Raw genomic sequence first — 22,663 nt, forward strand, 5'->3', positions numbered from 1 at the left:
TTGGCTATAAAGCCTGGCCATTAGGTGAGAGTACTAAGAGCCTAGCGTTGAGTTGTGCCGCCTCCACGGGGCAAACTCTTGGGGCGCCTGTCAGTCAATCCTGACTGCCCGCTGCGAAGGAGCTCTGAGCTCTAGCAGTTAAAGTCACGGGTGTGGAGAGGCTCTTAGTGCTGCCATTGGGGCACCTGTCAGTCAATCCTGACTGCCCGCTGCGAAGGAGCTCTGAGCTCTAGCAGTTAAAGTCAGGGGTGGTTAGGACCTTGGGGCATCCGTCAGCCTAGCCCGGGCTGCCCGCCGCGAAGGGACAGTGTGTCCTAGCGGTTAAAGTCACGGATGGTATAAATGGGCATAGCTGGCACCTCACCAAACATCCCTGGCCATCGGCTAACAAACAGAAGTGGAATAACTGCATTCAAAGATAAAACGATGAAAAACTTGAAAGGCCACAAGCCCACTCAGTCCTACTACTTGTTCAGCCAGTCGCTCAGACAAACAGGTTTGTTGACATTTGCAGGAGCTCATGTTGCCCACTTCTCGTTTACAGTGTCACCTAAAAGGGAGACCAGGCATTCACAGGGCACTGTTGTAGCTGGCATCGCAGGATATTGACAGGCCAGATGTGCTGAAGAATCATACGTCCCTTCGCGTTTCAACCACCATTCCAGAGGTCATGCGTCCGTGCTGATGACAGATTGAGATGTCACCAGCGGAAGGTTGATTTTCTTGTTCGGTGGTTTGGATCTTGTCGTTTCCACACTGGAGTGTTGCTCTTTTCAGACTTCTGAAAGCATGCGCCACACCTCATCCCGCTCAAATTTTGGAGTCCAATTTCAGACTCTTAAATCTTGGGTCAAGTCCTGTGGCTATCTTTAGAAATCTCACATTGGTCCTTCTTCGCCTTTTGTCAGATCTGCAGTGAAAGTGTTCTTAAAACGAACACCACGTGTTGGGTCATCATCCGAGATGGCTAGGAGATGAAATCTGTGGCAGAGTGCAGGTAAAACAGAGCAGGAGACAGACAATTCTCCCCCAAGGAGCTGAGTCACCGATTTAATTCACACATTACTTTTTTTTAACGAGTATCATCAGCATGGAAGCATGTCCTCTGGAATGGTGGCAAAAGCATGCAGGGGCATACGAATGTTTAGCATCCCTGGCACATAACTACCATGCAATGCTGGCTACAAAAGTGCCATGCGAACGCCTTTTCTCAGTGTCCGGTGGCCTTGTAGGCTCTAAACGTTTACACTGTTTTCCTTTTGAGTGCAGTTCTGGAACAAAACAAAAAATCTACATTTGTAAGTTGCACTTTCAGGGTCAAGAGCTTGCACTGCAGCACTTTTATGAGGGGAACTGAAAAAGGCTCTTTCTTTTATTACTTTGACAGTGTAAATATTTGTAAAGAATCATCCTAGAAAGGGAGCCCTGTATTCTGTGTTGTAATGGACATCAATATATTTGAAAAAAGTAGAAAAACACCCCAAAATCTTTAATAAATTTCAATTGGTATTCAATGTTTAACAGTGTGATCAATCATAACTAAAAAAATCACAATTAAAAAATTAATCATGATTAATTGCAGTTTTAATTTTTTTAATTGTGATTAATTTTTTGGAGTTAATTGCGGTTCTCCCTGCCCCAGCCCAGAGCCTGCACCCAGCACCCAAACTCCATCCCACAGCCTGCACCCCCACCCCCTTCCCACACACCCCCTCCTGCACCCGAACTCCCACCTACACACCCACCCCTTACCCCAGCCCAGAGCCTACAACCAAACTCCGTTCCAGAGCCTGCATCCCCTCCCTCCGCAGCCCCTCCCATCCCCAAACTCCCTCCCAGAGCCTGCACCCCTCCACCCATCCTGCACCCCCACCCTGTGCCCCAGCCTGGAGCCTGCACCCAGCACCCAAACTCCATCCCAGAGCTTGCACCCCAGACTCCATCCTAGAGTGGTGAAGAGGACAGATTACTAACTCATCACAGTGGGTTTCAGCCCCATAGGATCACCTGTCAGGATTTTTCCTTCCTTTAAAGAGGGCAGAACCTAAATCCCATTCAGAAGATGCGGGGAATCTTACAGTAAATTCTTCCCACATAGTCCCCTCTGTAAACTCATCAAGCAGAGCTTGCCTTTGACTGCATTTGACCAATCAGGGGACGTTGCGGGGCAGGGTGACCCATGCAGAAGGGGGTTGTATCTCCCCTCTGAGAACTCCTCCCTCTGTCCTCTACCAATTGAAGTGGGTGTCAGCTCTGTAGGACCACCCCGAGAGGGGATTTGACCAAATACGGGAAGTGCCGCAGTGGAGTGAGCTGCCCACAACAGGATTCCGTGGTCCCTAAAAAGTCCCCACACTGCCCTCTCACAATTGGAGAGGGTTCCACTCCCACCTTAGGCCATCTCAGAAGGGAAACGTGTACCAATCCAGAACAGGTTTAGCCCGAAGGCCTAGGCCACGATTTCTGCAAAAGACAACCTTGGAACGAGACGGGCTCTTCCACGCAGTGTTGAGTTGCGACTTCCAGGAGGATGCTGCCAGCCACGCAAACATGGAGCTCCAGAGATCGGCGGCTTCTGGCCTAGACCTTCGGGCACTGCCTATTCTGATCGGCACGTTTCCCTTCTGGGATGGCCTAAGGGGTGTGTGAAACCCTGACCGATTAGTAGAGGACGGTGGGGGGATTTCATGGAGCGGTGATGGGCCCCTCTTGCGGGCAGGTCACCCCACCACAGCACTTACCCTATTTGGTGAAATCCCCTCTCTGGCTGGTCCTAAGGGGATGAGGCTCAACCCAACTGGGAGGAGTTCTCGGAGGGGTCACGTGACCCACTTCCGGATGGGTCACTCTGCCCCAGAACTTTCCCCCATTGCTCAAATCCATTCCTGAGGCAGATGGATGGAGATAAAACACCCCCAGATTGGTAGAGGAGTGGCAGGAGCTCTTAGAGGGGTCACATGCCACTCCTTGCTTCTACTCATATTTGCATCCTGACCCCGAAAATCTTATATCATAGTGTGGGTCTTATGGTGACAGATGAGAGATGCCTTAGGGGTGACGGGGTGAGGTCCCATGGGTGAAACTAAATAACTGTCCTTAGCCTCAGGGTGGTTTGGCCTTATGGCCAGAGCAAAAATGGCTGCCCTCCCACTCAGGGGTGTGTAGCCCAACGCCCAGGGTCCGTGCGGCCGCCCGCTCCATCCAGGGCTGTGTGGCCCAACGACCAGAGTCCGTGCGGCCGCCCTCTCCATCCAGGGCTGTGTGGCCCAGCGACCAGAGTCCGTGCGGCCGCCCTCTCCGTCGGGGCTGTGTGCCCCAAAGACCAGAGTCCGTGCGGCTGCCCTCTCCGTCCGGGGCTGTGTGGCCCAACGACCAGAGTCCGTGCGGCCGCCCTCTCCGTCCGGGGCTGTGTGGCCCAACGGCCAGAGTCCGTGCGGCCGCCCTCTCCGTCAGGGCTGTGTGGCCCAACGACCAGAGTCCGTGCGGCCGCCCTCTCCATCGGGGCTGTGTGGCCCAACGACCAGAGTCCGTGCGGCTGCCCTCTCCATCCAGGGCTGTGTGGCCCAACGGCCAGAGTCCGTGCGGCCGCCCTCTCCGTCGGGGCTGTGTGGCCCAACGACCAGAGTCCGTGCGGCTGCCCTCTCCGTCGGGGCTGTGTGGCCCAACGACCAGAGTCCGTGCGGCCGCCCTCTCCGTCAGGGCTGTGTGGCCCAACGACCAGAGTCCGTGCGGCTGCCCTCTCCGTCGGGGCTGCGTGGCCCAACGGCCAGAGTCCGTGCGGCCGCCCTTCAGTGCAGGGCTGTGTGGCTGAGAGTTCAGAGACAAGATGGTTGCCCCTCCTCTTGGGGCCGTGCAGTCTAGTGGCGCAATGGGGACGTGGGCAGCCACCCGAGGATGGATGGCAGCCAGGGCAGGGGGACCCAGACTCTCCTTACTCCCCCTTGCCCTAGCTCAGGGCCTTGTCCGTGGCCAATGTGTTTGCCGTTGAGTCAGTGGGGATCCAACCAGAACATGCTGACGTCACTCAGCATGACAATGGCTCGTTCACCCAGGTTACTTCAGAGGAGAAGTCTCTAGGCCACGGGCTGGGGGTCTCTGGGCTCCCGGCGTGGGAAACTCCCAGACACTCCGATCTCCCTTGCACGTCTGCAGGCCCCCGGGGGTGCGGCTGGGTCTCGGCGCCTCGGGGCTCTGCAGTCAGGGGCTTCAGCTGCTTCTGGACTGGAGCCTACAATGTGCATCCTCCATTTTCGGCGCTCTGCCTAGCGTGAGCTGAGCTGCTCCCTTTCACACTGGTGCTCCAGTTGTAGCGTGTCCGGCAGGGCTGGGGAGGGGCTTGGCTTCCTCCGCCTAGACTGTGGGGTTATGTGGGGCTGGTTCACCCCGGCACACGCTGCTCGGCCTCTTCTCTCTCCTCCTTCCCATGCAACAGCTGCTTTGCCATCTCACAAGAGATGGGATCAGTGGTGGGCTCAGTTGGCTCCTGTTGGCCTCCAGATGTCTGGAAGAGGGAGAAAGGGCAGGAGCACAAATTAGAAAAACAAAGCCTTCAAGCAGGGTAGTTTTCCACAGCACAAAACCACCCCACTTTGCCAATATTCATTTGCAACTTCCCTGAGAGCTGGCATTTCTTAAAGAGAGCACCCAACCCCCCGCAACCTCCACTACCCTGGGGGCTGGCAATGGTTAAAGGGAGTCTGGGAGAATTTCTCCTCTCTCCGCCTGGCTCTGATGAGTGAGGGAATCACATGCGAGAAGCTGTGTGAATGTCGGGCTCTGTGTGGTGGGGTGAGATGTCCTACATGGTGCCCAAAGGTGGGGTTGTCCTGACTCTGCAGTGACTTCATTCTAGGGAGAGAGATGTCAGAGATCAGCTCCAGGGTGCTGCCCTGTAACAGTGTGTGGGAATGGGGCAGAAGTGGGGCAATGGTGCACTCAGGAAAGGAGCAGGGCTAAGGGGGGCCCGAGCTGCAGCCACCAAAGCCCCTGTGTGCTGCGTTCCAGCCGGGCCGGCTCTGCCTGGCTGGGGTGCGGGCGAGGCGGCTCCAAGTACTGCCCTTCTTGTCTGCCCCCCCAGCCACGTCGCCGCGATGAGCACTGCACCGGGAACCTCTGTCCCGGGGGCTGCTCTTGCCTTTCGGCTCTGCCCTCCCCCCGCGTATCTCCCCCAGCAGCTCCCATTGGCCGGGAATTGTTAATCCAGCCCTGGCCCTACTCCCCAGCCTGTTCCAATCCTGCTCTTGACTCCTGACTCCGGCTCCAACCCTTGGCTCCCCTTGGCTCGACCTCCACCACTCTGAGCACGCGGCCCCAGCGACCCTGCTCCAACCACTGGGCCCAACCAGCCGTGCTTTGGCTTCTGACACCAGCGATATGGAGGAGTCGTTCACCTCACTGCTTTCCATGTGTATGGCCCTGCCTTGGTCAGCGCTGGTTTTCATCTGCCATTGCGCTGCCCGGTGACATGGCTTGATTAGATCCCTTTGAACTTCTTCAAAGTCTTCTCTAGGCTGATTAATCTGCATAATTTTGTGTCATCTGCCAATATCCACCTTGTTGTTCAGCCCCGGTTCCAAACATAAGAAAGGCCAGACTGGGTCAGAGGAAAGGTCCATCTAGCCCAGTATCCTGTCTTCTGACAGTGGCCACTGCCAGGTGCCCCAGAGGGAATCAACAGACAAGACTCATCCAGTGATCTATGCCCTGTTGCCTAATTCCTAGTTTCTGGCAATCAGAGGCTAGGGACACCAAAAAGTTGATAAGCGTCTGGTGTACGTACCATAGCAGGGCAAAGAGCTCTTCTGTGTCGGTCCCGGTTCCCTAGTCAACTGCAGAACCCGACACGAGATTTACAAGCTTCTGCAACCATTTGTAATGTCTGTTGAGGATGTCCCACGTGGTCCTGTCAGATTTCAAAGGCACTTCCTGAAAAGCTGAAACCAAGAGGAAACGGGTTGAAAAGCCCCTGGTGCTGATGTGCCTGGTGCCTAGGAAACCTCCACTCCCGATGGCCATTGCCCCCTGCTATTAGCTCCCCCAGAGTCTAAGGGCATGAGAGCAACAACTCCGCTCCTCCCAAAATAGCCCTGGACAGAGAGGAGACCCCATTCTTGTCACTTCCCCCTCCGCCGGCCTACACCCCTACACACACCCCTACACACAGACGGTTGGGGGCACTTGTTCTTTCGATGGAACAGGAAAGCGACAGCCGCAGCGACATTAAACCATCCAACATTTAGGCCGAGATCCACAAAGGGATTTAGGCTCCTAATGTCTGCTGAAATCCTTTGTGGCCCTGTGCCTTCATTCCTGAAGAGATCACAGGGAAAAGTGTTTCCCATGTGCCCTCATGGGATTTCCTAGGAGCTGATAACCAATCTCGGAGTGAATCTCCCTGGCCTGCAATCACTCCATTCCAGGGAGGGCAGGTGATGAGGGTAATTGTCATCATCATCATCATCCTTAATAACAACAGCTCTTTTCAATTCTGTCAGGCCTTCCATTACAGACTTTCAGACCTTTATGAAGACACTTTCCCCACACAGCTTTAAGGCTACGTCTACACCAGGAGCTAGAGATGGAATTCCCCTGCTCCCATACACATATTGTGGTACCTCGATGAAGCTCGCATGACCATCCTTCTTCCTTAAACGCTGTCCTTAGACAGAGAGGGACCTGTGTCCACATTCAAACCTGTGTTCGGGCCCTGTGCTGCACCCCTGTACTTCCCACAGAGGCACAAACACACAGAGGTATTTCCTTACCTTCATACAGGCGGGAGATGCCATCTTCATTCACTGTTTCAGACAACAAATTGTAGTAATGGCGGATAGTATTTCCTAGACATACAATGAATACAGTGCATCTCATTACTTTTCAAATCCTTCGCTGAAAACTGCTAAGGATGCAGCCATTCCCCCAAGACAGCCCTTCGGAAATTAAATACATTCCTTACATCTGTTCACAAAGCACATTAGATAAAGCATCACATGCCCAGCAGTGACTGAGAAGCTGATTTCCAAAGGAGATTGAATTCACATCAAACCAGCATGATGTGAATTCAATCTACCCTAGGCGCAGCCAAAGAGCTGTTGTGGGCAGGGGAAGTTGGTGCAGTTGATACAGCTAAGTTGCTCCCTTCATCTTGGAATACATGTTAATTCTCTCTCTCTCTCTCTCACACACACACACACACACACACACACACACACACAGACACCCCGTTGTAGGATTCTGGTGCTGTCAGAGGGAACAGAGCAGCCGTCTAGAAAAGGGCTTTGAAGGAAACATTTAAGAAAGCTCAAGTGAATTTCCTCTGCTTACCAATGAACAAGGCTGCAGAGTGTCGTATTGTTGTCTGGGAGCTTTCCAGGTACTCTAGGGCCTGGAACAGGAATTTGGGGATGTGGCTCTTGTTGCTCTGCATCTGGAAAGAAAGAAGGAAGAAATGCACAATATACAAATGACATGTTCTCCCCACAGCGAATAGTCCAGGAAAGCCAAAGCATATAGCCAGGCCATGGCAACCGCCAATACGAACCCATACACCAGAGCAGCACCTCTCTGAAGTCACTGTTGTGTTCTCCAGAACCTCCGCTTTCATTTGAAAAGACAAAAGTTTGGAGGTCTGACAGTTGTGGAGAAAAATGTCAAAAATGTGAACGGATTGTAACTCCTGCAGAAATGAACCAGCAGAGAGCCTGGAATAGCGTCTTGCAACCCGACCGAAGCGGATGGATACTCAGGCTGTGGGGTTCGAAAGGTCTCCCTCAAGTCCCCATTCACCCCTCTCAAGGCACAAAGAATTCACCTACCAAGCACTTCCCGACACACTTCAAGAGCTGTGAGGAGCCATCCCAGGCCATGCTGCGGAACAGCCTCTTCAAATGAGCCCAGCCGAGAAACATTGCGCAGCGGAAGAGCGTCAGTTTACATCGCTGCAAGAGAAGGGAGACCAAGAGGGTTCTCACTGAGAGAGGGATAGTGTGGGGGACACTGGACCTTCTCCACCCCTTGTGCTCTGTGCTGTGAGGATGGATGAGGCACGAGGCTCCAGCATGGAGTGAAGCCGGGAGGAGAAGACTCTGCTTGGGAAGGGGCTCTGGCGATGACTGGAGTGGGGGCCCCAGGGGATTCTGGCCCTTTGCTCTGAAGGAAATAATGACGGTGGCACTTACCAGTGTCACACTCTCCTCCTGGTCTGCAAGATGCAGCAGCAGCGGGAGCAAGCAGTGGATGATTTCCTGCTGCACGAGGGGTTTGTCCGGGTCCTGCACCCTGCTCACCAGGTTGCCAAGCAGTGAAATGGCAGCTGAGCGCACACTGCCCCTCTCCTGGCAATGACACACAGGGGGTGGGGACCCCCAGTTAAAGCCAGGCAGTATCAGAGCAGAACGCGACAGAGTCATAATCCGCCCGCTGCTCCGGTTCCCCCTGTGTGAACTGACTTGGCTGGCGGGAGCAGGGCGGACACCAGGCCAGCGCCATAGACATCTTGTGCAAGGCCTGAGACCCTGTGCAGGACAGCGCAGCCCCAGGGTGTCCCAGAGGCAGTTTCTGTCTGGAGAGCCCAGAATCCCAGAACCCGAGAAGATTTGGGGAGAGGGAGGGAAGTCTGCTGGAGACTGGTCTGGGGAAGGGGAGAAGCCGCTGCTGGAGCCTTGCAGGGATGCGCTGCTACAAAACACAGCATTTCTTTTGCTCTTCGGTGCCCCCGAGAGCCGAGCCATTCCCGACCCACCTCTTTCCTGCTGAGAATCTCCACCTCTTTGGGGGCCTGTGTTCTCCAGACAGCTGGTCATCTGCCCAGGGCCAGGCCCCCTCTCCCCCAGGCCAGGCTGCAGCAGGGGCTGGGAGCATGGCGCTGAGGCTGAGCTTTGGCGAGAAGAGCTCTGACAGGGAGGTGGCTCAGCAGGAGATTCCCCACCCATGGCGGGGGCGCTCCTTGGAGGCTCCATGGCAGGCCTGAGGGGCGGGAGCCAAGGAGATGGGGAGAGAGAGACAAGGGCATCAGAGACAGGTGGAGGGGGGGCATGGGCTTCTCCTGGGGTTCCAAGCCTTACATCATCAATGAAGGGGCGAAGGCTGACTGCAATGTCCTGGGAGATGGAGCCAAGCCCCTCCCTCTTGAGGAGGTAGATGATGTCTCCAGCTTTGTGCATGGCCTCCTTGATACACCCTCCATCCCGGTCACAAAACCTGGCCACGGTTCCTGGCAGCTGGGCCTGTAACCATCTCACCTGCAGGAATGAAGAAGGCAACTCATTACTTTCCAGGGTGACAGCCTGGAGCACATGCTGGACCACTCCCACCTAGGAGAAACCACGGATGGCACAGCCCCCCAACGGGGCAGAAAGTCGTTCTCCTATCACTCTGTGCCCGCTGCTCACTGTAACCTTTGTCTTTGCTCACCCCACCTCCCCCATTGCATCCCATCTGCAATCAGGGCTCAGCTCACGGGAGCAGGGAGCACCTCATGCCTTGATTTGCTCAGGAAAACAACTCCACCATTTGAGGGCTGTGTGTTAAACAACAAGGCTTGTGTGGGGATCTGGCTCTCATTTCCGAGCTATCTGAGAGACATCGGCTTCCTCGGTCCCCTGGGCAATCCACGCCTCTTACCTTTTCTGGCTGGAACACAATACTGCCAAGGCCTCGCAGACTGAGCTTACGTATGACGGGATTTGTGTCTTTGCTCCATTCCATGAGCTGCGCCCGGAGCTCTGATTTTGTCAGCACTGTCTCAATGGAAGGACTCTGGAGAAACTGGAAAGAGCCAAATCAACATCAGGTTGAGGAACAGAGGTCTTCCTGTGGGGTCTCTGCCCTAGACAGTCGTCTTTACCAAAGGGCCACTTACTCCCACCCAAAGTCTCTGGTGCGTAGGGAGCCAGTTGCTGCTGTTTCAGTTGGTTCATTCCCAAAAGTTGGACTCATGCACAAATCACAAATCAACCCCCAGGGAAAGGGGCGTCTCCAGGCCTCATTGAGCGCCATGCAGAGACCCCTGGGACAGCAGAAAAGCACAACCCCAGGAAAAGGTGAGGAGAGAAGCAAGGCCTTGGGGCACTGGAGAAACATCCCCTCTTGCCCCATAATCCCATTGAGGCACATCCAGCCAGGAGCAATCTCACCCTGTCTCCCCCTCCCTCTCTTTGCCATGCCCCACAACCATCTTTGTGCGGAGAGGAGCTAGCTGGCGGTAAGGCTGCTGAGCTGCTGACAATGTGCCCCAGAGCTTACTGGCCTGAGCTGCTCTCCAGAAAGCTCCCTTGTGCCTGTCAACTAATGAATCTCACCTCAATACAGAAAGCCATGGCGATCGTTCTCTGCTCCTCCTCCCTCTCGCTCTGGACGATGGTGATTGCCTCTCTGAAAACTGCAGGGAGCTGAGGGTTCTCACACTCGATCATGGCTCTGGAACATGGAACAGAAAGTCCCTTAAAGAAAAGGAGTACTTGTGGCACCTTAGAGACTAACCAATTTATTTGAGCATAAGCTTTCGTGAGCTACAGCTCACTTCATCGGATGCATACTGTGGAAAGTGTAGAAGATCTTTTTATAGACACACAAAGCATGAAAAAATACCTCCTCCCACCCCACTCTCCTGCTGGTAATAGCTTATCTAAAGTGATCACTCTCCTTACAGTGTATATCTTCTGTCCCAGGGGTCTCTGCATGGCGCTCAATGAGGCCTGGAGACACCCCTTTCCCTGGGGGTTGATTTGTGACTTGTGGGGGGGGTGGGGGGGGTGAGAAAACCTGGATTTGTGCTGGAAATGGCCCAACTTGATTATCATACACATTGTAAGGAGAGTGGAACAGGAATATTTCACACGGAAATCCCATTCCCAAGAGAGACCCAGTGAGGAGGAAACTTTGGGCTCTTACCTTGCAATCAGGCCAACACCCTGTGAGTAGTAATATCTGGAGGCTATCGTGTCCCAACCCTGCTGAAACTGGATGATGGCAAATTCCTTCCAGTAGCCGGGCATGGAGAAAAGAGTCTTCACAGCCTCCACTGACGTGCTAAAGAGAAACAAATACCAGTGTCAGGCAACGAGATCAGCCCCAGGCATGGCAACTCTGCAGAAGTCCTGGGACACACAGCGTGGTCAGCAGTAGCTAGCCTCCCCGAGGATAGATCCAGTGTGATATCACGGTGCTTCCCTGCCCAATGGGCCCTGTCTACACTGCCGTTTCATTGAGTTTCTAACCAATTAGTGACAATGTTGCTTCTTAAGATGGTTGGTGTCATCACTCACTGTGGCTGAATACTTGATTCTTTACCGTGACAGGTAACAGGACTCAAGTGGGCATGTGGGGTCGGGTCCTTCGTTGGTGTAAGCGAGCAAAGCGATGTCAGTTTACACCACCTGAGGTGTCTTCCGGCGCTCTGGTTTTCCTATGTAGATGGAAGCCCCTCACTGTCCCCACAGAGCCAGTCGAACAGGTCCCTCTTCCTCCTGCCTGCCTGTGAGGCTGAGATCCTGCAGGGCCTGGCCCCAGGTGCTGCCGGTGTGGCTCTGTCTGCGTTTGGGGACGGAGGCCCACAGGTTTCCTCAGCAGACAGTGATGAAAGCACTGACCCTTTGGCGGGTGGCACATGTGGTTGGATGCACAAACTTGACTGCTGCCTGAGTGTGTAGGGAAAGCACCTGGCCTGTGGACGGCGTCAGATGAGCGAGTGTGACTCACAAGAACACACGGCTCTCAACCCTTTTCCCTCAAGAGAGACCTGCACCCAACTGAGCCTGGGCCAACGACAGCACCCGAACCACTGATGGCCATAAACAGACCCCAGGTGTTTAGCAGAACAAATCTGTTCTTCCTTTTCCTTTCAGTCATTACCTTAGGGGGCTGAGGCAGCTGGATCCCTCCTCGGGGCTGGATGTCTCGCTGGCCATGTCGGTCCCTGGCAAGTGCAGATCCATCACATACTGCACTTGCCTGACGCAGAGGATGAGGAGCTGGGGAAACATTTCCAGGATGGCTTCTCGGTATCCCCAAAGGAAAAGGACCTCATAAATGGTCTTCATGGCCTGGAGGGGGGAAAGCATTTCACTCAACTATCCCAATCTGTCCCCTGCCCCCATTGCCATTCGCGATTGTCCTTTTGTCATGTCTCCTTTCCTCTCCAGCGTGTTACAAAAGAGGATTGGCTCCTGAGAGGGGAGGAGACATTTGGAAGCTCCTGAACCTTCCCCCATTCCTGGAACGGAAGCAGGATGGAACCCTATGGAAAGATCAGAAGAGTCTGGGTGACGTTATTCCCCGTTATTTCTCTTAATGGTGCAGACCCTGTGCTTTGGCTTTCCAGCTGTGACTGGACGGGCTGAAACCATCCTGAGGAGATGCGTTCTCATAGGCCCAGTGTTTCTGGCCCAGTCAAAAGTACTGGACATCTCAAGATCCCATGCTGGGAAGATTTCTAGCCACGGTTTACAAAGCCAGAAACCTGGATACTTCCAAGAGACGCCCGAACTGCACCTGCTCACTAAAGGGCCATCTAAAGCAGAAGACGACTGAGCCAGGGTACCAGCAGATAAACCACTTAAGATCTATAACTTTTACCTGGGGGAAACTTTATTTACACCTCTTTGGTTTCATTGGAGGTGGCCAGGACACACGAAGGTCTGGTCTACACGACAGAGTTAGGTCAACACAAGGCCACTCACCCAGCATCACCCTAACTATGGAATTTCCTTCCCATTGGCAGAACTGCCCCTGGGTGCCAAATTCATAACTCCACCTCCACAAGGGGCAGAGAGTCCAAGTCAATGCAGTTGGGTCGATGCAGTGTCAGTGTAGACACCGTGTCCTTTACGTCAACTGACCCTCAGGAGCCTTCCCGCAATGCCCCACCCTGACCGAGGAATCGCAACAAGCGCTTCTGGTGAGGACGTGCCCTGCTGGCACCAGGGCTGGCTCCAGCTTTTTGGCTGCCCCAAGCGGAGAAGGAAAAAAAAAAAAGAAAAACCCGATTGAGCTGCCCCCGAAGTGGCGCTGAAGAGGAAGAGAGGGAATGAAGGACCCGCTGCCGAATTACTGCCGAAGACCCGGACGTGCCGCCCCGACTTTCTATTGGCTGCCCCAGGCCTCTGCTTCCTTTGCTGGCACCCGGACCCGGCCCTGGCTGACACACGCCGCAAAGTGCAGCCCCACCCAAGGGATGGGCTTGCTGTGGCGGCTGTGTGCCGAGGGAGGTTAGGTCAGCTGAACTGTGTAGTGGAGCTGTGGCCTGAAGATCAGAAGGGGTGAAGCTCACACACACACACACACACACAAAGATGCACCAACCTCCCTGCAGTGACGGGTTCTCAAAGTGAGCTCTCAAATCTCACTTACAGCCAGAGACACATGGCCGCTCTTCTCCTCCCGGCATCTCTGCTGGAGCTTGTCCAGCAGCTGCCGCAGCACCTCCCTGGTGAGCTGGGGTTCTTCACCCAAGGCCTTCCACAGCTCAAGGGCACATCTGCAGAGTCAGAAACAGAAGTCAGACCTTCCCTGCCTGGCCACCTCTCGCCCTCCCCAGGCAGAGGCTTGCAATGTAGGCAGGAAAGGCGTCTCTCAGAGGAGACACCGATCGGTGCAGGGAGGCTGAGGCTGGGCAAGTCCCTTCAGAGAACGTTGTATTTATTCCTTTCCCCTAATGGGTTATTGTTCCTGAAGCCAGCACCACTGCTTCCCAACAGTGACCATGAACTGACCCCAGAGTGACCAACGCACTGCAGACTGCAAAATTCTGCTCTGTTACGCTAGGGTCAGTCCGGAGGAACTTGCCTGAACTCATTGGAGTTACTCTGGCTATCTGGGGGTGTAACTGAGACCCAGCGTTTGGCCAAGTGTCTCAAAGCACCTCAACCCTACTGCAGTGTGGTGGATGGGGTCAGGCACTGAATCAGAACATGCCCTGATAGGAGAGGATTCAGGAGCTTGGAAGGGGAGATTGTACTGCCCAGCGTGACAGAGATGGAAGGAAACTACAATTGAAATCCCTCTCCTCTCTTCTCTCCATTCTTGCTGATCTAAGTCCTGCTGGTCCCCGCAGGCTTCTGCAGAGGAAGACTGCAGACGGATCCAAAAGACTTCCAGTCATTTGACTTCCAAGTTTGGTGAGGAAGGTCGGACATGGTGGTCAAGCCCTGGAGACACTGAGAGCTAGGTTGGACAAATCAAGAGCAAATGGCCTGGAAGCAAGGTCTTCAGGAAGCTTGACTGAAATTCTGTGCCAAGGCTGCCGAGTTTCTACAGCTTGTGAGCACAGCCCCTGGAAAGCACTGTGGCTGTTCCAAGGAATCCAAGGAAAGGTTTACAAATCAAACACTCAAAGAAATATGAAAACCAACACTGTATTCCTCTGGTAACTGAATTGGGCAAGAAATTCCATTTCTTTCATGCTGCTCTTCAATTTGCTCTCCCATGTGACACAGATTTGTCTCTGGTCAATGCAGAACTGCATTGAAGAAGATGCCGAGGAAAGCCGGAGTTTTGAGCTCTGGCTAGGGTCCAAGTTGAGTTTCACGGCCCCTAGGAACATGGGGATTGTGTTTAAAACACCTCAGATGGATGACTCTGCAAAGTGACCAGCAATAACCAGCAGGACTCAGAGTTTACAACACATTGAGATGAAAAGAGGCACTCACCCCTCTCAGAGCTATTATTGCCGGCTGTCTGCAGACTCAGGCAGGCTGCACTGCATTTACGCTCTGGTCATGTGTGGATGATTTTTTCTCTTTTTGCAACAATAAGGGCTGGAAATTTCTGTCTTCAGAGATTTACCTCTGCTGCACAGCTCCAGAAGAATGAGTGTATTTTTTCACCAATTCCTCAGCCACGGAATAACTAGGGATCTGACGACAGGTAACAATCCTGCACAGCGAATAGACAGATGGGCCTCATGGGCCTTTTCCATCTCTGCCTTCTCTCATGCACTAAGGAGCAGCCAGACCTCATGAGCCAGGGAAGTTGAGTGAGCCCCAAAGTCATTTATTTTGACATAGTCATGGATCTGAGAGGAAGTGGGTGACCCATAGAAATCAGGACAATGCAGGAATTCTCCAGAAAACTGGCACGTCTCCATCCCGGGCAGTGCAGGAGGAGGGGTTGGCTCCTCAGCAGCTGGGCCTGGGCATCTCCTCTTACTAAGCATGGACAGCTCTCTGCACAGCAGGAAACTCCCTCCAACTGTGTGAGCCCCACGGACCCTTCCCGGCCTGTGGCCTGTCAGTGGGAGCAGGAAGAGAAATAACAGACTGAGGTGATAACAGAGCAGCTCCCTACCTGTGCGATGAGAGCGTGTGAGCCACACAGGTTAGAACCACGTCCTGGGGGTGGGAGCGAGCCAGCAAGGCCGTGGCCCTCAGCGCTGCTTTTCTGGCTCTGGGATCGCAGACGTTGTCGAGCCAGATTAAGATCCCTCCCACAACGTCTCCAACCTGGAAGAATGCCAGGAAGTTGAGGGATGGATTAATCAAAGAGTGGCCTCCTCCCAGGGAACCCCTCCTGGCAGCCCTGCAAGCCGCCTCTGACCTCAGTTTCCCATCTTGGCTCCTCCATAATCTGAAGAAAGAGGCTTTGACAAGTCCAGGAACCCCAGTCTTCCCGAGGTCTGGTTTAGCACCTTAAAGCTCAGAAACACACACAAAAGCCTTCCCCAAAACATTACAGTGGGCACAGCCCAAACTCCCCTGATGTCCCAGGGCCTTCCCTGCCATAGCAAACTGCTCTCAGCCCTGCTCTCAAAGGCTTCCCTGCAGGAGCCTTTCCTCAGTCTCTGCATCTTCCTGTTGCTCTTTCTAGCACAATCAGTTCCTCCAGACCAGGGGTCTCAACCTAGTTTCCATTGTGGGCCACATCCAATCCTACCTGTTTGGCCCTGAGGATGTCCCATGGGGCACAGCTCTGTGCTGACGGGGCCGCAGGTTGAGAACCACTGCTCCAGACCCCAGAGCCCATCCTAGAGATGGCAGGCCTAATGTGGAGGCTCGTCAGCAGACTAGGTAAGTGCTGCCTTGCCAGGGCTGGGGCTGTCCCACACCTTCAGTGTGGCTGGGCGTCCTCAGGGAAGTGTTAGGGCTCCAGCGGGCAGAGGACACTTTCAAAACCTGACACCGCGGATCCCCGCAGCCAAGCGCTGAATGGCAAGGGGCTGAGCCAACCTTCAAAGCACCATGCTAGTGTGTCCCAGGAACGGTTTCCTAGGAGAGGCGATTCTCCCGTCCCCCTCTCTGCGCAGCATCCCCCTGCCCCACTGCGGCCGTCTCTTACTCTCTCCATCTTGTCTCCGTGGAGAGATACGATGGCCCTCAGCTCTTCCTCTGCGGCTCTAAATCTCTCCAGGGTGGGTGTTGTCAGACCCTGCACGGCTGTCATCAGCAGGGCGTGGAGCGGGGCTGAGGAAGGGTGCTCCCCGAGGGTCTGCAATGAACAGGGACAAAGCCTGTGGGGACTGAGTATTTCCCTCGGGCAGCTGCCCTGGAACAGTCTGTCCCCGGGGGAGGCTGCCAGCGCAGAGGGAGCCTGGAGACTCCGGCTGAGCCCGTTTCTTCAGAAGCCTCCCCAGGTGCCAACGTTTCCTCAGCCTTTCGTCCGCTCTCTGGCCCCCTCTCCTGAGAAGAGACGGGAGCCTCTCGGGCAGTGCGGGGACCCCAAGGGCCACCCCATTTCCTCCCTCTCTAGCCCCTCCTCCCAGGACGCCCAGCTTTTCTTGAGAAAGCCTCAATGTCCTGCAAAGCCCATTTGAGTTGCTCCTTGAGTGTCGCCGAGGGGTCACTGGAGAACCTGCCCCCTGTCCCATCCCACCCCGAGCGCCTGAGCAGATTGGCTCAGCAGCTCTGGCAGCCCACAGTGTCTGCGAGGAAAGGAGTGAGAATAGGGCCCAAAGGGAAACGCCCTCTTCCTTCCCCACCCCGCAGCGTGTGGCGCTGCCAGGAAACAGGCAGGAATCGCCGGCAGGAGAGAAAGTAGCTGAGACTGAAGGAGCGTGTCTGCCTGGCTGAGGAGAAGCCCAAACCGTGGGCCTCCGGGGCCAGAGCCCTGTGGGTCAGAACTCACTGGGCACAATGTTACTCCAGGGGGCCCGGTTCCAGGGTCACCTAAACCCAGGGCCTGGGCTGCTGGAGGCCTTTGCCCTGGTGTCTCAGGGCAGCCCCTGGGGATTGCTGCAGCTGGGCTGCGTGGCGCTGGATTAGCACCGTCTGTCCTGGATGCCCGCAGCTGAGGACGCCGTAGAGCACACCGGAGTGGCCGACTCGCATACAGACTCCAGCCCCCCGGCACGTCAGGAGCTCCCAGAACTGCAGACTTTTGTCTGCGCTGCAGGGTGCTCTGTCACTGACAGCAAGAGTCACAACGGCGTCGAGGTGCCTTTGTAACTCGGACGGAGCCCAGATGTTGGCAGGCGGGATCGAACCTGGGATCTCAGTGCAGAAGCCGCTACCACATGAGCTAAAACCCATGCGGCTGTCAGCTCAGGCTGGAGAGCAGACTCATCGGTTCTGTCTCGAAGTGGTCCTGGTGCCACGAGATGGGCCAGAACCCCACAGCCAGGAGATACGTGGGTTACCCCGACAAGGGCAGGGATGGGCCTGGTCTGACTTTCAGCCGTGCCTGTGGGCCATGGGAAGTGCCTCAGAATCAGGCACCTGAGCCAGGCGCGTCTGCCAATCCCACGAAGCACCTCTGGACTTCTTTAGGTGCCTAAACCCCCTTGTCAAACTGGGCCTCCTTCCACAACCCAGACAAACTCGTAAAGACTGGCTGGAGTTGACCACACTTCAAGAGTGTTCCTTTTCAGCCCCCTGAGCAAGGGGCAGGTCGTTCTCCTGTCAGAGATCCCAGCTCCGGGAGATATAAACACACACAGCAAGGGGTGCTTTCCATGAGCACAGTCACAAAGCGTCATTACCATCGTCATAGGGGAGATGCTCGTTAATGAGGAGACGGGAGCGCGCTCTTCTTCCTGCTCTTCTGGGCTCCCTATTTCCCACTTCTCCTTCGTCTCCGACGGCTCCTTCTTCGTCCCTGCAGCAGAAAGAAACATTCTTAACATTTTGCTTTTCCATGTCTTCTCCCTGGTTTCCAGAGGGTGGAAGCTGGGCACAGAGCCCTGAAGCGAATTGCCCCGGCTCAGACTGAAGGTTGTTGGCAGAGCTGAGCAGAGAACTCCAATCTCATGACTCTTAGCTGGGGGCTTTTACTACACGAGGCTTCCTCTTACTTAGGGGCCAGTTTCTTTTCTATTCTACTCTTCCTCTCCCCTTGCCCACCTTTCCCGTCAGTGATGGGCCACAGGCCTCATTTTGCATTTAACCCCCCAAGAAGCAATGACTCAGCTCTGCTACGGTTCCCAGCTGTGACCTGCTGAGACCTCGGGAGCATTTTCCTGATGAAAGGGACCCGATCCAGGAGAAAAGAAATGATTTCCTCCAACGTCCAGCCTCTCTGTTCCCCTTACAGCCTGAAGCAATGTTAGTACTCCCCACCCCACAGGGCCAGACCCCCAGAGGGGGGTGACCTGACATTGTCAGCTCTCCCCACCTCAGCGATGGATCTCTGCCACCCTCTCCAAGAGGATCCGGCACTAAATGGATTCCAGAGTCTGAGGTACCCATCACTGTCCCATGAGACGGCCCTGATGTGGAAGTGTAAGGGGTCTGTTGGCCCCTTACTCAAACTCAGTGGGGTTTTGGGTTGGCTAGGTCCCAGTCCCGAAAGGAAGGGGAAGGGTGGATGGGAAACCAGGACTCTGATACTGACAGACCTCAGGGGCCATGGGGAGAGGCCAACGCTCCAGGTCAGCCTGATTGGCAGGGCGGGCAGGCTAATGACGGAGTCAGGGGGTCAGAAAGGTCCCCATCCTCCACGCCAGCTGGAATTGCCTGGCTCAGGCAGCGTGGGGCCGAGCTAAGGAGAGAGCAGGGGCGCGAGCTGAGCTGGGGAGCAGAGGCGGGCCAGCCAGCGGGGCAGAGACACAGCCCAGGGAGAGCAGACCCTGGGCTGGGAGCAGGGCTGCAGCCACAGAGCCAGCGGGGCCGGAGAAGCAGCCCCGGGGCTGGAGGCAGAGCAGCAGCATCAGAGCTGAGGCAGGGTGGAGCCGGAGCTCGAACAGTGGGGCTGGGGCTGGGGCTGGAGCAGTCTGGAGCTGGGTGCGGAGAGCAACTGGGGCCAGCCAAGGGGGGACCCTGGCAAAGGGCCCAGCGCAGAGAGACACCCCCACCAAGGGTCCTTGCAGGCCAGACTGGGAGGGGGATCTGAACCCGGCGGGAAGGAGGGTCCAACCCCCCAAAGCCCGGAGGTGTGTGGTCACCACCAGAGCAAGTGTCCGACCCACAGCATCCCTGCAGCACAGCCAGGGCCGGAACTGCCCTGACGTTCCAGAGACGTGGTTTGTGATGTTCCCTGCCACAGAGCGGGGTGATGTGTTTTCCTTTCATCTTTCCCATTTTTCCTTATTCTTTTTTAAATTAATTGCTGATTAAATAAACTGTATTTGCTTTAAATCGTATGTAATGATCAGTGGGTCAGGGAAGCTCCCAGTGCAGAGAGAGTACCCCGGAGTGGGGACACCCTAGCCCCTGTCCTAGGTGGCCACAGCAAGGTTGGGGGTCGAGCCCCCCAGGAATCCTGGGCCCAGCCTTGTTGGGGTTACGAGGACTCTGTCAGACAGGAGAGTGGAAGGGGAGTCCTCCAGGGCAGGGAGGCCTCTGGGGAAAGGAAGTGGGAGCGAGGACTCAGATCCTTCCTCTAGCCCATTTCACCGGAGTAGTGCAGAAGCCAGGAAACTTCCCCACAATAGTGGGACCGTTCCCCTGCTTCCATAAGGCTTGTAGAGTGACTGGTGTGAGTATTCCTCACATGCTCCTTGCTAACCATGTGGTTTGTTTCCTCACCTGTAAGATCCAGTTCAACTTTGTCTTGCTTCTCCTGCAGCTTCTCCTCCTCTGACTCCACCTGGTTCTTGGCTGCTTTCTTCTTCTTCTTCTTCTTCTTCTTCTTCTTCTTCTTCAGGGAAAAGCACGTCCACCTTCTTGGAGAGGAAACCGTTCTCTCCTCATCGCTATCTGCCATCGAGTTGTCAGATTGGCTACAGACACAGAGTCTTTTCATGCCTGATAGGATCTTCCACGAGCATTTCCTTCTCGTGGGCTTCTCTGGCAAGGCCTGTTCTTGCTGGCTGATGGCAGAGCATGCCTCCATGGCTGCAGGTTGGATGAACACTGTGTTCACATGGCTCTCTCTGTGCTCCCGAGAGGTGAGTCTTTGAAAAAAGGAACGAAGCCTGGAATAGAAAGAAGGAAGAAATGGGTTTTTCTGTCCTACTCTAAAGGAAGGGAATTTGTGTGCGCAGGATTCCCAGATCCAAGAGAGTGGTCTTTTGAAATCATCTGCTCCTCTAATAGCCAGGACTGGTTCATACAACCAAGAACATAAGCAACAAAAGACTGGCCACACTGGGTCAAACGAAAGGTCCATCTATCCCTGTAGCCTGTCTTCCGACAGTGGCCAGTGCCAGGTGCCCCAGAGGGAATGAACAGAGAATCATCAAGTGATCCATTCCTGTTGCTCACTCCTGGCTTCTGGCAAACAGAGGCTAGGGAAACCATCCCTTCCCATCTTGGCTAATAGCCACTGATGGACCTATCCTCCATGAATTTATCTCGTTCATTTTTGAATCCTCTTATAATCTTGGCCTTCACAACATCCTCCGGCAAAGAGATCCACACATTAACTGTGTGTTGTGTGGAAAGAATACTTCCTTTTATTTGTTTGAAATTTGCTGCTTGTTAACAAAGGTTTCAAAGGGGGCACTTGGAGTTGAACCAAGGACCATTTAATGTGCAGTCAAACACTCTATCGCTGAGCTCTACCCCCATGACTGGACCCAGCCCCAGGTGAAGACACTTGGGACCATGGTGAAAGAGGAATTCTTCTGGGGAAGTCCAAGGGCCCGTGTTATGCAGGTCAGACTAGATGATCAGGGCTGGCCTTAGAGCCTTTGAAACTGTGAATTTATGAACCTAAAGTTGCCTTTAATGGCTAGTATGAAAGTTGCTACTCCTTTCCAAGAGGAGATGCGTTGAGGTTTCCTTGGGGAGAGGCACCAGGATCCTTTGTCACAGCCTTTCTTGGACACAGCACATCACAGCTTCTCCCCTTTTGCTCTATAACAAGAAACCTCCACGCACCAGATCTGTAATCCCGTCCTAGCCCAGTCACTGGCTCCAGTTCCTAGCCTGACTCTCACCCCATGGAGCTCACGCCTCCTCTGCCAATGGACAGACATGGAAACAGCCAAGGTCAACTTCTGTTTTCTTTGCTCATTGCCTGGGCCTAGTTGCAAAAATGCTTCATTATTAACCCCACTCCTTTGTGCACAGAATGTTGGGACTCTGGGAACAGACAGGGCCAAGCTGAAAACCAAGACACCTCTGTTCCCAGAGAAGCCAGGAAAAGGAACAAAGGATTGTCATCTAGAAGGCTTGAGGGTCTGGATGGATGGATTAGCAGCTGCAAATATGTTGACTTATTCTCAACTATTTCAAAATCTGGACTGTAGTTGCATGGGGAAAATAACCAGTAAACTTTAACTGAAGGATTTCCCATACTATTTATAACGTCCAATCAGAACAATAGGCCACCCAAACAATGACAAAGAAATCACACCGAGACCCATGACAAATTTAGGCTGCAGTTTATTTAAATCCCTTTCCTGGAAAGGAATTGCAGGGGGGATTTGACACGTCTATTTTATGTAGCCCAGTGGGGGTATAGTACAATTTGTCGAGAGTTTTGAAGTCTCTCTCCATGAGATTATTTCTGAGAGAACTACTAAGATGGCAGCCAGGGGATGGGAGTGGAGCTGTGTCACTTTCAATAGCTTCAGATTTATTTTTTCTGCATATCTGAGCTCATTTATGTGTCTTTCAATCATGTAAATTCTGAGACCGATCTTGTCTCAATACACATATGTTAGACAATCATGACATGAGACAAAGGGTTTATATTCACTACTTGAAGGCAAGGAGTGCATTAGGGTCAACTCCAAGGGAAATACTCTTGATGGAGCTATCAATCTAAATTCCAGACCAGTTTTTTATCTTCCCTTTAGGTTATACCCATGGAAATTCACCCATACTAGTCTGCTGAAAGATAAAAGCATCGAAATCTGCCTCCAAAGACCGGGAAAGGCTGAAGCAGACGGAGAAGGGAGAGACGCCCACATTCAAATCAAAACGGAACGCTGAGACCTGACTGTTGCAACGCTGGCCCCACCCGTCCCTGCCCCGGGGGGGCCAAGTTGAGCCTGAGAAGAGCCAGAACTGACCAATGAACATTGCCAAAGAGCCCCAGTAACACGCCAGCAGCCCCCATCCACCACCCCCTCCAGCCCCCAGCACCTCCCGCCCACCGGCAGCCCCGCCCGTCAGCGCCTCCCGCTCCCTCCCCACTCCTCCCGCCCACCGCAATTGGCTGTTCTGCCGTGCGCAGGAGGCTCTGGTGGGGAAGGGGCAGGAGCGAGGGCATGGCAGGCTCGGGGGAAGGGGCAGGGGCCTTGGGGGAAGGGGTGGAGAGGTGGCAGGACCTGGGGCAGAGCAGGGGGTTGAGCAGTGAGCACCCCACAGCGTATTGGAAAGTTGGCATCTGTAGCTCCAGCCTCGGA

At 54.4% G+C, this 22,663-nt stretch overlaps 1 pseudogene; it reads right to left on the reverse strand.

Annotated features, from left to right (window-relative positions):
* LOC141996306 (zinc finger protein RFP-like) overlaps positions 1-12,038 on the reverse strand; it is a 35,903-nt pseudogene extending 23,865 nt beyond the window's left edge.
* Between the last annotated feature and the right edge of the window lie 10,625 nt (positions 12,039-22,663).

The sequence above is a fragment of the Natator depressus genome, chromosome 11 (genome assembly GCF_965152275.1).
Source record: "Natator depressus isolate rNatDep1 chromosome 11, rNatDep2.hap1, whole genome shotgun sequence".
NCBI lineage: Eukaryota > Metazoa > Chordata > Testudines > Cheloniidae > Natator > Natator depressus.